The sequence below is a fragment of the Portunus trituberculatus genome, chromosome 5, assembly GCF_017591435.1.
Source record: "Portunus trituberculatus isolate SZX2019 chromosome 5, ASM1759143v1, whole genome shotgun sequence".
NCBI classification, from domain to species: Eukaryota; Metazoa; Arthropoda; class Malacostraca; order Decapoda; family Portunidae; genus Portunus; species Portunus trituberculatus.
In genome coordinates this window covers 10551176-10565989 of record NC_059259.1, presented here as the reverse complement: position 1 = coordinate 10565989, position 14814 = coordinate 10551176, and the positions used below count along the sequence as shown (strand labels likewise).

Below are 14814 nucleotides of genomic sequence, written 5' to 3'. Positions count from 1 at the left end.
CGTATTATCCAGCATTATATAATCCATCAAAGTGATGGGTTCCCCCTCGGAACCCATCCCCACGATCCCAGTGCCCCCCTCCACGAGGGCACCGTACACCTCCATGAGGGAGACGTGCTGCACGTCTGTCTCCTTGCCGCCCCCGAAGGCGGCCACCACGCAAACCAAGATGAAGAGTTTGCAGCAAGACATTCTTCTCAGTATCTTCCGTCCAGTGATGTTAATTGTACGACAATTATCGTATTTGTACGATAATATGGCTGTTTGTACGATGTACGATACATAGGTAAGAATCGTACACCAATATACAATAATTGAGTGGCAAAGTATTTTTTTTTTTATATATATATTTGTAATAAGGTACTGGAATAATTGTTTAAAGAAAAAAATATCGATGTCAACATTTCAGAGCGAGAGAGGGGCTGGGGACTGGGGAGGGAAGGAAAAAGGAGAGCCGCTGTCAGTCACAGTCAGTGTCAAGTGACAAAATGATCTTATTAGTGTGACTCTTAGTGTTAGTATGGTAAAAGGCGAGTTTTTCTTCTCTTATCATATGTTCTATTTGACGTATAAAGGTATGAAAAAACAAAACATTCTCATTATGTGGCAATAATGGGCAACAATAAATAATGAAATAAATAATAACGGTTTTCCAGTGTAGGTTGTGTTGCGGAGAGTGATGGACTGACGGTTGACTGATACGTTGACCCCTTGGAGATACATGCACATTGACACTGTACGTAGTCCTGAAGCCACAATGTAGTCCTGTGGCACTTTGTATGTGCTCTCAGTTTTATTGCTGAATATTGTTAATTCGACCCTGATCTACATTTTTAGCTTGGGTAGACATCGTCAAAATCCGGCATAACCCCTACAGACGCCATTTTCCAAAATGGCCGCCAAAAATATTATTTCATCCATAACTTCGTACGCAGTTGGGGTAAAATGATCAGACTTGGTGCTAAATGTAGGTTTTCATGGGCGAGGATTACGATGGAATAGGTGCCAGCAAGATATAATGAAGCCATTTTCCAAAATGGCCGCCAAAACTGTTTTGGATGTTGCAAAATGATCACCTCACATAATTCCGGATATATTTGTCGCATAAATAAAGTTTTATTCTAAATATGTGTTTTTAGGACCAAGGAATTCAATAGCATCGGTGCCATTACGTTCTATTGTACCTTTTATTTGCCAAAATGGCCAAAACCAAATGACAGGAAGAGCATATTGGTGTACAAATTCAAATTCAAGTAGAAAACATTTATTCTAATATGTAATGTATTCACGCTTACTCATCAATGAAGCTTCAGAAGCTTCACTAGTACCAAGCATTTGACTTATAGGGCTAAACTTCCCAATCAATCAATCAATCAATCAATAGAGCAGTCAATCAGCCAATTTAAGAATCAATATATCAATAAATGAAACATGAACCACAATATGACATAGAGCAACAAAACAGCAGTTAATCAATGTCTGTAGGCAACAACAATCATGGAACATGGAACAAGCATGGAATACTGCACACGAATTTTAATTTGTCAATCAAACACTAATGAAACATGACACAGACAGGCATATCATTGGTTAACTTTAGTGTCCGTGTAACAATAAACAATATGCAATACAAGATACATTGTAAAGATAGTTGCAAATATTAACATGTGAAGCATGTTTTAATCATCAGTCAAACATGTGTACGATGACACAGACCAGCAGAACATCACTTTTAACAATAGCTACAAGGTGAAGGACAGTAGTAGAATCAAGATTCACACAAAATCAAATTCAAATGCAGTGTTCACGTGATTACATTGAAGAGGTCTGGTTTTGACATCGAGCATCACACTTACAAAACACGCAGCAGGACATACTTTCATTCTTGCACTTGCACCTTGACGTGGCACATGCTTGGCAGCCACACAGTGTGAGCATTTTCTCCGGAACTGGATGGAGAAATTTTGTTGGCAGCAAAGTACCACTCTCATCAAGTTGCCAACCAAAATGATGTGGCTCGGTATGACTGGTGGCTGGTCTAGGATCACTAGACAGGTCCGGATTCTCCAGAAAGCTCTCAGAATATGACCCTAACAGCACTGGATGTAGGAGCCAAGCATGATATGGAAACTTTTCGTTTGAATTCAATGAATCTAAGCTCATCGAATGATGTTGCTTTGGTGCTGGGGCTCCACACCTTCAGGAGGTAAGTTTCACCGCATGGATATCCTCATCGGATAGCATGCCACTCTCTCCGAACTCAATGAGATGCTTCTCTGGCTCTGCTCGAAGAGCTGCAGCTTTTGTCCCTATCTTGCTAGTGACATCATCGCCAGTCACAATGTGTGCTTTCAACAAGACTTTGCACAGCAATGGACCCATTTTTTGAGCTGCATCATGTAATGGCAGAAAGCATCTTTTTTCTCCAGTGCCAAAACTTATCCAGAGTTCCTTTAGACCATTATGTTGCATAGTGTGGAAAACCGAAGTGCGAGGCACACAACATCAGTGTCATTGGAGAGTATGACAACCTCTCAGTGCCCTGGGTCACGGCCCACATCATGTGTGGTACCAGTCTGAGATCTGCTTCCTCCAGCTCATTGTGTAGTTCTGGAAGTATTGTGTTCCTTGGACTTGCAGTGGTTCTAGACACTGATCTGGCAACACCATGCCACTGAGAACAACGTCCACTGGGATGTCCAGTTTGGGTGCCACTTGACGTGCAAAGTGTTGAAGTTTTACTTTGTTTGAGCTTGAAGCCCAGAACTTGTCCAATTGCTTGGGGATAGAGTATCCTCAGTTATGCTCGCAACCTCAATGGCTGCCACATTTGTGCTGCGCCTTTGCCTTTCAAGTTCCTTCACAGACTGTTCAGGGTAGCTGTCAAATACAACATGCAACTGCGACTTGTCACACATCTTTGATGCAGAGATGAACACTGTAGAAACTGCCTGCTTGAACGTCTGGAATTTTATCAAAGGCAGCATTCGGATGCGAGCCATAAAGTCCACAATGACAGAAGTTGACATTGCACACTGTTCAATTCTTGGTTTGCAAGCATCGAAATCAAGCAATTTCTGAAGTTCTCTTATCAGCACTTGTTTCACTGGTTTGCTGGTAGTATCTGCATCGAACAGCGGACAGTCGGGCGTGAGGTCATGTTTCAGGACATCCTGAACAGACATTCCTCTAGACAAAGCAATCTGCATCTGCCTCTGGCCTTCAAAGGATGCCTTTTGTGTAGCTATCTTGGAGGAAACAACTGTTGTGACTTTCGCTTCTGCTGAGAATTTTGGGAGATTGGTCTTGGAGATTGGCTCAAAGATTTTCTTCTCTTTCCTGACTAGCCTCTCTGCCCTGAACTCCTGAAACCTCACACCACCATGGTCAAGGGCATTTAATAGCCTCTGAGCAACCGGTCTGTCAACACACTGCTACCACTGTATCGAATGAGCAAGCAAATAAACACGTGTAGAGCACTGCAAACTCAACCTTTAGAAGCTACAGTCAAGAGCGATTAAGAGAAACCGAACATTGTAGCTTGGAATATTTCTCACACAAAGCATAGAAATAAAATTCTAGTCTTGTCTTGAAATACAATAAACATGCAATCAAATACCAGTAGAACGAGCATACTTTGCTAGTTTTACCAGCAAATACGAAAAGCCAAAGAAGAAGACAAGTGCATGTCGACTTCCAACGATCTCTGCTGTAACAGAATAGTGGCCTAGTGACGTCATTAAGCTGAACACCATACTGCCACCTTGTGTATTTGTCAAAAAATAATCTACTTCTAATTATAATCAGTTTTGTGTTTTAACAAACTTTATGGCCAAAGTCAGTTATTCTTCCATAAAAAAAAAAACAATATCGTCACCCTGAGTGTCACATTTATTTTTATCTTACCTTGACTTGAAATGCAAGCTTGTGATTTTCAATTTTGGGAAAAGCTGTGTAACAAAACTACATACAAGGCACCAATGCCATCAAGTTTCTTTAGCCTAAGAACATATATTCAGAATAAAATCTGACATCTCAGTGGCAAATATATTCGAGTTATGTGAGATGGTCATTTTGCAACATCTAAAACAGTTTTGGCGGCCATTTTGGAAAATGGCTTCATTATATCTTGCTGGCACCTATTCCATCGTAATCCTCGCCCATGAAAACCTACATTTAGCACCAAGTCTGATCATTTTACCCCAACTGCGTACGAAGTTATGGATGAAATAATATTTTTGGCGGCCATTTTGGAAAATGGCGTCTGTAGGGGTTATGCCGGATTTTGACGATGTCTACCCAAGCTAAAAATGTAGAGCAGGGTCGAATTAACAATATTCAGCAATAAAACTGAGAGCACATACAAAGTGCCACAGGACTACATTGTAGCTACTGGACTAACGTAAGCTTTTATCAATATACAGTTTTCATTATATATATATATATATATATATATATATATATATATATATATATATATATATATATATATATATATATATATATATATATATATATATATATATATATATATATATATATATATATATATATATATATATATATATATATATATATATATATATATATATATATATATATATATATATATATATATATATATATATATATATATATATATATATATATATATATATATATATATATATATATATATATATATACACACACACACACACACCTTTGTGTAACCTTTGTATGTGTAGTATGTCATTTGCATATGAAAATGAATGAAAATTAATGAGATGTTCAATACAGTGTATAATGCAGTTCTGATGTGTGTATATTATTTTTCCTTTGGATGTACGATAATATTAGGCAAAATACGATAATTCTGGTGGCTCGGTACGACAATGTGGGCTAGAAAAGTTAACATCACTGCTTCCGTCAAACTAAATTGTAAATGTCGGAATATCAGCTTTTGCAGGTAATTGAGTACAAAAATGTTTGGGTGCTGTCCTCAGACCGTACAGGCACACGTACAGGTAATACACGTACACGTACATACAAACACCCAAACACAAACACACACACGTAGTCACTCACTCACTCACTCACACACACACACACACACACACACACACACATTCCGTAGGATAACGTCTGGCTGTCTCGTCAGAGACTGCAGCAGATCAAACAGTGAATTACACACACACACACACACACACGGCCCGGTAGCTCAGTGGTTAGAGCGCTGGCTTCAAGCCAGAGGACCGGGGTTCGATTCCCCGGCCGGGTGGAGATATTTGGGTGTGTCTCCTTTCACGTGTAGCCCCTGTTCACCTAGCAGTGAGTAGGTACGGGATGTAAATCGAGGAGTTGTGACCTTGTTGTCCCGGTGTGTGTTGTGTGCCTATCCGAAGATCGGAAATAATGAGCTCTGAGCTCCTTCCGTAGGGTAACGTCTGGCTGTCTCGTCAGAGACTGCAGCAGATCAAACAGTGAATTACACTGTGTGTAGTGTAGTGGTTAGCACGCTCGGCTCACAACCGAGAAGGCCCTGATTCGAGTCCTGGGAGCGTTAAACCAAATTGCATGATTCTTAATGTATAGCCCCTGTTCAGTTAGCAGTAACTAGGTACAAGGTGTAACTCACGGGCTTGTGACCTCGCTTTCCCGGTGTATGTGGTGTGTGATGTGGTCTCAGTCCTACCAGAAGGTCAGTATGAGCTTTCAGCTCTTTCCGTAGGGGTAAGGCTGGCTGGGTGACCAGTAGACGTCCGTGGCGAATAAAAAAAAAACACACGCCGGGCGGGAGCGAGGTGGAGGGAGGTGTCGGTCTGGGTCCAGCCAGCCGGTCCAGTTATATTTACGTCTTTACACACTTACGTAAGCAACTTTGAAAATGCGAATTCACAAAACGGCAGCCAGACACGAATGCTTTATAAATTCTGATTTGGTATTAACTAAAACAAATTTTTCGAATATAAAACTATTGTCGTGTTAAGCAGTACATATTAGAAATATTTCAAAACACTACTTAAAGAAAGTGTTAGAACTCTGACATGCTTAAAAACGATTCTAAATCCCTCACATTATAATCTATAGGAACGCAAAACACAATTTTTTTTTTCCATCTACTCTTACAAAAAAAAAAAAAACTAATTGCTCTGTGAAATGAAGAATTTATATATATATATATATATATATATATATATATATATATATATATATATATATATATATATATATATACCAATTTTAACGTGGCTATAAATTACTATTAAACTCCCCGTATTTAATTTGCCAGAAGCTCAAAACACTTAAACAATCACACACGATTTCTCGAAACTATTAAGACTTCATATTCATCTGGAAAAAAAAAAATCATAAATAGTACCGCGAGTTAAAATTTTAAACCGACAAGGCAGGACAGGTAAGCATTTTGGCGGGAGTCGGTGATGACGTCACATTCCCATCCACTTACCCTCACTTGGCCTTCATGACAGACAAACTAAGATATCACGGATATATTTCAGCAATAGGTATGAAAGATTAGGCCTATGGCAGTACTTTGTGACCTGTGTGGCCTGTAGACGGTGAGAAGTGAGGCAGATAATGGCAGAAAGATAGGCAGCGGCTCAGGGGATCAGTTTGTTGACGTATTGGAAGACTCAAATTATTGGGATTTTAAAGTATCAGCAGGTTCACTGATATATTGTCCTGGAGGTTATGACATGGTGCCACCGTGAAATAATGAGTTACACCAATACACTACTTACGTTTGGCACTAGACTTTCCCAGGGGGGCTGACCTGTGACACCAGCAGGCACACACACCCACACACCGCTTTGTGCCTTCAACAATATATAGATAGTTAACCTCTGATTACTGAGAGGCTACAAACACACTACTCTCTTCTCTACCATCAATATAATCACTATCTTCGTCTTCACTATTCTTACTGCCTCTCTCACTGACCTGCCCTGCCAGCGCCGATAACGCCTCACTCACACTCAGCTCACTGTAAACAAACGGCACGGGTTACTGGCGGCGACAGCGACCTCACAGTTTACAAGGGATGCGTCTTCCACCCAGATTAACATACACACACACATGTAGCTTGGTGATTGGAGCACGGAGAGGGCAGTAGTGGTGAGAGGACAGCATTAATTGCCTTGGTTTTACGGATAAATAAGTAATTACTGGAGAGTCAGGGAAACATTAGATAAAAGAGACTGTCCTGTCATTAGTCTTAACAAAATAATCGCAGATAACTGTGTTTCTAGTCTTTATTTTCAAGAAATCTCAATTGCCAGAGAGAGAGAGAGAGAGAGAGAGGCTAGCGGTAAGATGCCTTTGATCCTATACGTGTTTAAAATCCCTTCAGTTGGCATGTCGCTCTTGGTACAAGTAAGAGTAGGGCAGCTGTTTCATTAAGTATAGGGCGAGAAGGCTGCTTCATCAAATACAGAGCTGACTGTATACCATAGTTGATATTACCTGCCTCGTAACTTGTGAGTGTTTACCACCGCCACCACACTGCTCCGTTCTCAATCGCTGCCTTACCACCACCTCTCCATACTTCATTGCATTATGGCGTTCAGGCCTTTACAACATCGCTATACTAACACACTTTAAGAGACTTACCTTGGTGGAAATGTCATCGAAAGAAGCGAAGGCGACCTAACATCCAGCTTTCCAGCCACCACCAGTCAGCGACTCCGACTAACGCGTCAGTCAGCACCACCAGGCTGATCACGAGCTGGATGACAGAAGCAGCAGTGTTGAATAAATAAGAAAGGCCATTTAACCAACATTTGTTCGTTTATATTTTATAAGATATTTTCATCGGTAATTCATGAAATATTAGCTACTAAAATATGAGTAAATAATTGAATTGGTCCATAAAACATGAACTTACGGAGCGGAAGATGAGCCGCGCGGCACATTTTGAACTTCGCAGGCGGACGGCGGCTCTTCCTAATGTCCCCCTCGCTACCGTGTTTCCCGTTGCCCACCGCTTGTCCCGGGACTTTTTCTTATAAATCCACTAGATAAACTGAGTCTCAAACTGATGAGGCAGGTCTATAGTACAGCTGACAGTTCTCTCTCTCTCTCTCTCTCTCTCTCTCTCTCTCTCTCTATCATTATTATTGTTTTATTGTCGTAATGAATTCTCTTTATTGTCGTAATGAATCTCTCTCTCTCTCTCTCTCTCATGCCTATATTTAACTTCCATCCTTTTGTTCGCACTGTGTGTGTTTACTGCCATTTTTAAGGAATACAGGCAGATTTACAATCAATAAATGTGTCATGCATGGTCTGTCGAGTCAAAACACCTAAGACAGACGGTTTTAAGTAAAAAAAAAAAAAATAAATAAATACATGCAGCGAGCAGAAAAATAATTTTACATAATATCTAACCTAGTTAGGGAGTAATCCTATTTCATTGTAAAGTTAACTTGCTCGTTGGTAGCTGCGGTGGCGAGTGGACCTGTTGTGTGCGCGCTCCGTCTTTGGCTGTGGTTTTTATAGTTAGCGAGTGGTGCTTGTGCTTGGTGTCTGTGTGTGGTGCTTTTGAGTGTTAGTGAAGTGAAAGTGTGTACTGCAAGTGTTAGATTAGAGTGAAATAGTGGTTAGAATCAGTGTTTGTGAGTTAAAAGTATTTTGGTAGAGCGAGGAGACTAGGCTTGTAACCGTCAAGTTGACCTTGAAAGAGGATTAGTTGACCTCACTTAGGGTCCCCACCCCGCCGTCACCAAGTATTTTTATTTGTTTGTGAGTTAACAGATTGTAAATTAGTATGGCGGTAGCTACTGAGGTATATCAGAGTGTGATTGAGTGCGTGAAAGAGAGTGTTGAGGTGGGATTGGGAGAGTTTGTTGTGTGTGAAATGTGTGGGCATGACAGGAAGGTCGTTGACTTTTTTGAGTGTATGGTGTGTAGGCTCAAGAGCGAGAATTTAGTTCTTTCTCTTGAGCACCGAGAATTGCGAGAGGAAATGAGAAAGCTAAGTGAGGGGAAAAGTGCGAACGAAGTTCTCATCTTTGAGTTGAAGGAGGAGGTTAAGAGGCTTGGGGAGGCAGTGGAAAAAATTAGGCAGGAGATCAGTGTTAGGCCGAAGGTTGGACCTTCTGAGGGCGACAGGGTGGCTTGGCCCTCTGTCGGGAAGAGCAGAGTGGGGAAGAGGGAGCAGGCGAGCCAGACTGGGAAAGATAGTAGTCAGGATGGGCAGAGATGGCAGGTTGCGAGGGAAGGAAAGCGGAGGCAGTTAGGGAGGATAGGACTAAACCTGTTGAGTGTGAAAATAGGTTCGGTTTGTTGGAGGGGAGGGGAGAGTGAGAGTGGAGTGAATGAAGTGGTTGTGGTGAGTGAAAGGAGAAAGAAGGGGGTAGAGGAGAGGAGGAGGATGGTTGTGCCTAGCACACCTCAGGTGTGTGTGGTGGGTGACTCTCAGGTTAGGTATTTAGATAGCACTTTCTGTGGGAAAGACAGGGATAGGAGGACGAACGTGTGTATGCCTGGTGCAGGTGTGAAGGCAGTGAGTGAGGAGGTGCAGAAGAGGGTTGGGGGAATGGAGAGGAGGGTGTAGTAGTTTTGCACGTAGGTGGGAACGATGTCAGAGCAGGTGGGTCGGAGGAGTTAGTGGCAAGATTTCGGGAAATGTTAGGCAAGATAAGGGAGAGTGGTAGGAGGTGTGTAGTGTCAGGAATCTTGCCTCGTGTGTATGTTAGCAGGGAATGGTTGTCTAGAGCCATTGGTGTGAATGATCGGGTAAAAGGGATGTGTAAGGATGTGGGTGTCAGCTTTGTGGATGTATGGGATAGGTTCTATGGGCGAAGGGATTTGTATGCTAGGGATGGTGTGCATCTGAGTAGGAAGGGTGTGGATGTGCTGAGTGGATGTCTGGAGGGGAGTTGGGATGGAGTGTAGGGGTGAGGTAGCAAATGCATTCCAGAAGAAAGATGCTAGACATAAATTAGATAGGATAAACAGAGATAGTGAAAAGATTAGGAAAGATTTCCAGGTGCAAATAGGAGAGAATAAGATTAGGATTCCAAATAAGGAGACAGCATCTAGGAAGGTAGCAGGACTTAAATGTTTTTATGTAAATGCCAGGAGTCTTAGGAACAAGAAGGACGAGTTATCTAGTTATATAGTTGAGGAGGACTTAGATGTTGTATGTGTCACAGAGGCATGGGTAAATGAGGAAAAGTTTAGGAAAATAGGAAAGAATATGAAGTAGATGGATACATTATGTATTTACACCAGAGAATTGGTAGGATAGGTGGAGGAGTAGTTATTTATGTAAAAAATCCTTCATTTCCAGTCAGGTTAATGGTATTAAGGTAGATAACAGAGTAGAGTCCTTATGGCTGGATGTTAGAGTAAACAAAAGTAAGGTTATTAGAGTAGGAGCTTTTTATAGACCACCTAACCAGTCAGCAGATGTAGACAACCTTATGGTAGATGAGATAAATAGGGGTGTACTAGTCAGACAATTATCTTAGGGATTTTAATCTTAAGTCAGTAAACTGGGAGAGGATGGTAGGAGATGCTAGTGAAAATAAGTTTATGGAAAGTTTTCAGGATAACTATTTAGTGCAGATGGTAGATAAACCTACTAGGGGGAGGAAGGTTTTAGACATAGTACTAACAAATATTGAGCATTGTTTAAAGGAAGTTGAGGTAGGAGAGACTTTAGCAAACAGTGACCATCATATAATTAGATTTATCATTAATTCCAGTAGGGATAATATAGTGAATAAGACTAGAGTCCCAAACTATCAGAAAGGCAATTATGGTAGGTTACGTCAGTTATTAGGAGAGGTAAACTGGGAAGATAGTTTTGGAAATAAAACTGCACAGGAGATGTGGGATATTTTTAAGGTTGTAGTAAAGGGTATAGTGATGCAGTGTATCCCTTACAAAGATATAAGGCAGAGAAACAGGAAGCCATTATGGTGGACTCATGAGATAGGTAGCCAGATCAGAGAGAAGAAGAGGGCATACAGAGAGTTGCAGAAAAGTGGGAAGATGTAGATTTGATTAGGTACAGACAGGTCAGAGATGATTTGAGTAAGGTTATAAAAAAAGTAAAAGGCAGGCAGAGATAAAACTAGCTAGAGCTGGGAGTAAAGATCCCAAAAATTATATAGTTATTACAAGGTCAGTGATAAAAGAAATAAGGATAGGATTGGACCACTCAGAAAAGATGGTGTAGTAGTGGATCAAAATGAAGACATAGTAGAATTATTGAATGAACAATTTTCTTCAGTATTTACTAGGAAAGAATAGGAAATCCTGTTACAAACAGTGCGACGAGTAGTTTAAGAGCTTTAGAAAATATTGATATAAAACCGGGAATTATTAGGAAATTTATTCTTGAACTAGACGATAGGAAAGCTAGTGGTCCTGATGAGCTACATGCCAGAGTACTTAGGGAGGGTGTAGACAGTATTTCTGAAGCACTTAAGTTAATCTTTGAAAGATCACTTAGGTTTGCTGAGATACCTCAGGACTGGAAGTTAGCTAATGTTACTCCAATATTTAAAAAAGGTAGGAAGGATGATGCAAATAATTATAGACCGATCAGTTTAACTAGTATAGTATGTAAGATACTAGAGAAAATCATTAAGGGTAGTATTTGGGAGCATTTAAATGAGAATAGATTAATTAGAGATACCCAACATGGCTTTAGATCAGGGAGGTCCTGTCTTACAAATTTGCTCGATATCTTAGAATATATTACCAAGGAGTTAGATGATGGAAATAGCATAGATGTTATATATCTAGATTTTAGCAAGGCGTTTGATAAGGTACCGCATAGGAGGCTAGTGTACAAATTGAGACTACATGGGATAGGGGTAGGTTAGTTGATTGGATTAGTGAATGGCTTTCTGATAGGAAACAGAGAGTAGTATTAAATGGGGCAATGTCTGAGTGGAAGGAAGTGGTTAGTGGGTACCCCAAGGATCAGTGCTAGGACCTCTTCTTTTCTTGGTGTACATTAACGATTTAGATATAGGAATTAGTAGCAAAGTATCAAAGTTTGCAGATGATACTAAGATAGCATGTGCAGTACAGGGTGAAAAGGACAATTACAGAATACAACGAGACCTGGACAGGCTGATAGCATGGGCAGACAGGTGGCAGATGGAGTTTAATTCTAAAAGTGTCAGGTTATGCATTTAGGTAAAGACAACACAAACTTTAACTATGAGATGGAGGGATGTTGGCTAGAGGCAGTAGAGGAAGGAAAGGATTTAGGAGTAGTGATAGACAGGACTATGAAATTTTCAAAGCAATGTTTAGAAGCAAGAAATAGGGCAAATAGGATCCTGGGTTTTATAAATAGAAATGTTAGTTATAAAAGTAAGGAAGTGGTGCGTAGCTTATATAATTCCTATGTTAGGCCCCATTTAGAGTATTGCATACAGGCCTGGTCACCCCACTATAGGCAGGATATCAACATGTTAGAAGCAGTTCAGAGAAGAGCAACTAGGATGATACCAGCATTAAAGCGCCTGGAGTATAGAGATAGATTAAAGGAATTAAACATGTTTTCATTTGAGAGGAGATGTATAAGAGGGATATGATAGAGTTATTTAAAATGTTCTCAGATACAAACTACATAGATGTGAGATCTTTCTTTACCTTAGAGGAGGGAAGTAGGACTAGAAATCATGGCAGGAAGATTAGAAAGCAAGGCTGCAGGTTAGATATAAGAAAATATTTCTTTAGTCATAGGGTGGTAGACTTCTGGAATGCATTGCCAGAGACGGTTGTAAATAGCACTAGTTTGACAATGTTTAAAAACAGATTAGATAAGCACTTAAATTTATTAGATTTATAATTATGTATAGCACTGCATGATAGTTTTTATAAGAAATTTACTATAGTTAAAAAAGACATGATCCCCATGTATGGGGACCACAAATTGTAGAGGATTTCGCTGCAGGACTTAGCCCTGTTAATGGGCCAAATATTTAGAATTAGTATATAATGTATTGTGTACTTGTAAGTGTATCTTTAAGTACTGATGACGAGGTCGCTGTGCGACTGATACAGGATAACCTAGATGGGCCCTGGTGGCCCTTTGTTATCCTATTATTTATGTTATGTTATCACACTATAAGTGGCCATTTTAGTTTTTTCCCATGCCCTCTCGACATTCTTTCATTCCACATACACAGATCTTCCCTATCCATTTTTTCCATGCCAATCATCACTCTGTATATTGCTATCAGGTCTCCCTTTCTTCTGTTTTCCAGGGTCGGAAGTTGCATTCTTTTCAGTCTGTCTTCATAAGTCAAATCTCTTAAGTCAGGCACCATTTTGTTGTACTTTCTCCCTTATGTGTTTTTTAAGTTCGAGCCCACTGTATTGTTGCATATTCAAGCCTCGGTCTTATCATTGCAGTAATTATTTTCTTCATCATTTCTTCATCTAAATATACGAACGCCACTCTTATGTGTTCAATACTTCTCCAATTATTTTGTTTGTGTGTCATGACTGTCTTTTCTAAAACCAAATTGACACTCACAAAGTATGTCATTTTTCTCCAAGAAGTCTGTCCATCTATTCTTCACCACCCTCTCACACATCTTAGCTACCACACTTGTAAGTGACACTGGTCTATAGTTCAATGGGTCTCTTGTTACCTGATTTATAAATTGGGACAATGTTAGCTCTTTTCCAGTCTTGGGGCACTACACCTTCCCTTAATGAGGCATCAATTACTTCACAAACTTTTTCTGCCAGTTGCTCCCTGCATTCTCTTAAAATCCATCCTGATACCCCATCAGGTCCCACAGCTTTTCTCACTTCTAAACTCCCCATCATATTCTTGATCTCCTCCACAGTTACTTGAAACTCCTTCATAATCCCTTTCTGTTCCATTACCAGTGGTTTGTCAAAAGCAGTCTCCTTTGTGAATACCTTCCGAAAGCATCCATTCATAGCCTCTGCCATTTCCTGGGATCCTCACTGCATACTCCATTTACTTCTAAACTTTCAATACTTTCTATTTTTGATGTTGTTGTTCACATGTTGTAAAAAGCCTTGGTTGGTCTTTACATTTATCAATTATATCCTTTTCTTGTTTCTTTCTTTCTTCTTCTAATCAACACATATTCATTTCTTGCTCTTTTGTAACTTTCCCACTGCTTAATCCGTCTTTTCCTTCTCCACCTCTTCCATGCATCCTCTTTTCTTGTTCTAGCCTTTTCACATCTATCGTTAAACCAGTCCTGCTTTCCAACTTCTCTATGTTGTCTTATTGGTACAAATTTTTCTCACCTTCTTTGTATATTTTTATAAATTCCTTCCACTTTTCACCTTAGCACTCTTGAATTTCATCCAATTTGTCTCTTGAAAGAATTTCTTTAGGTTTCCAAAATCTGTCTTGGCATAATTCCATCTTCCCACTTTATATTCTTCATTTCTTCTAGATTTCTCTTCATCTATCACCTTGAACTCCAAAACTGCATGATCACTCTTTGCTAAAGGGCACTCCACCCTCATCTCCTCAATGACCATTGGCTCTGTACTAAAGACCAAGTCCAGTCTTGACGATGCTCCCTCTCCTCCAAACCTAGTATCTTCTTTGACCCACTGAGTTAACACATTTTCCATTGCCAGTGTCAATAGTGTATTTCCCATGTTGTCTCTGATCCTTCCATTGACCAGTCCTCCCAACACACCTCTTTACAATTAAAATCTCCCATCATTATAGTTCGTTCACAGCCACCCAACATTTCTTCCAGACATGTTCCTGTATCACTTATCATTTCTTCATATTCCTGTACTGACCATGCATTTGTCCGTACACCACTATGTAGTGCCTCT

The 14814-nt window shown here is 40.1% G+C and overlaps 1 protein-coding gene across 1 annotated transcript in view; it reads right to left on the bottom strand.

Moving 5' to 3' along the window:
- The window catches only part of LOC123515014, a 46076-nt gene extending 38375 nt beyond the window's left edge, over positions 1-7701 (bottom strand). The window contains exon 1 of the mRNA XM_045273366.1: positions 7612-7701. The gene's annotated coding sequence lies outside the window, so the exon portion shown is untranslated. The remainder of the gene's footprint in view (positions 1-7611) is intronic.
- Between the last annotated feature and the right edge of the window lie 7113 nt (positions 7702-14814).